Raw genomic sequence first — 1,674 nt, forward strand, 5'->3', positions numbered from 1 at the left:
ATATATAAACATTTTTTTTAGAAATTTAGAACAAAATTTTACCATTTATTAAGTAATTTGAAAAGAAAAAAATATATTCAACAGTCAAAATAAGATTGAATCAAACTTATTTAAGAAAACATATCACAAGTTTAAATTTGAGTCATGTAAATGCTCCATTAATGAGACATGTAAATGCTCCATTAATGTAGAGAGAGAAAGATAAATATGGTTAAGGATAATAGGGAGGTGTAGGATATTTTTGGAATAAAAGAAAATATGAAGAAGTGTAGAATATTTTTGAAATAAATTAAAATAGTGAGGAAGTACATGTCTCACTTGGGGAGGTGTAGGGAGCAACACCCAAATTTTAATTCGAGCCAATTTTGACCCGATTCACACGGGTTAAATCCATGGTGGGTCAGGTTGACTCACCAACCCACCTATTTTTTTAATTAAAACAAATTAATTAAATTAATTATTCAAGTTCTATTTTTTTTTGAAATCAAATTAATTATTCAAAACACACCTTTATCTAGCAATAGAGTCTTTCTTGCTGTTATCTTTCCAAAAGTTTCTCTCTACAAATCAAACCCTAAGTTCCCCTCTGCAAATCAAACTCTTACACAGAAAAATCATATAAATCATCCTATATATACAATATATTTATAACATTTAAACATCCTATATATACAATGTTTTTACAATATTTAAACATATACAATATTTTTACAATATTTAAATATCTTATATATACAATATTTTTACAATATTTAAACATCTTATATATAAAATATTTTTACAATACTTTTAATAATTAATAACACAAAAAAAAATATATAATATTTTTACAATCACTTAACCACTTCATCAAACACTTTCATTTTTTAATATACAGAATCATAGTAATATAAAATCATATAAAATATCCTATATATAAAACATTCTATGTAACTAAGATTTTTTAGTTTTTTTATATTAATTATTTCAAAATAAACACATATTACTTATGATAATAGGATTCTTTAATTTTATTTATATTAATAAATACAAAATAAACACATGCTACTTAATAATTTAGATTCTTCAGTTCTCTTAGTTTCTTTTGTATCAATTTGTCCAATTATTACTAGTACAATTTGATCGATCAAAGTAACATATTATAAAAATTTCAGAAAAAGAAAGTGAAAAAAAAGAGTTAAGTGAACCAATGAGCTAACCCGTTTAACCCATCAACCCGTGATGAATCGAGTCGGATTCAATTTTTTCGACTCACTAATAAATAAGTCAGATTGAATTGACTCCCTGAATGATCAAGCTATGATGAATTAAGTCAGATTACCGTTTTCAGAACTCTAGGTGAAATAAGTCAAAAGTGCTTATAAATGCTGTTATATTCTTTGAATGAACGAAGTATCCATGCAATAATTAAAAGGATTTGAGACATAATTAATTTATACAAGGGACGTAAGACTAAGACGTAAGGTAAACTATATCCCCTTATCAAAATTTTAAAACAAGTTTGTATTTATTATTGATTTTGCTGGTGTACATTAAATATGTCGAATTTACGAAATTCTAATATTGTGATATGGAACTGTGTTTTCCTTTAATTATTATTTTTTGTAAAGTAGTGGAAAAAATGGGAATTGACAAGACATGATAGACGACACTAGTCTCCATTCAGATTACAAA

Source organism: Vigna radiata, unplaced genomic scaffold, assembly GCF_000741045.1.
Source record: "Vigna radiata var. radiata cultivar VC1973A unplaced genomic scaffold, Vradiata_ver6 scaffold_374, whole genome shotgun sequence".
NCBI classification, from domain to species: Eukaryota; Viridiplantae; Streptophyta; class Magnoliopsida; order Fabales; family Fabaceae; genus Vigna; species Vigna radiata.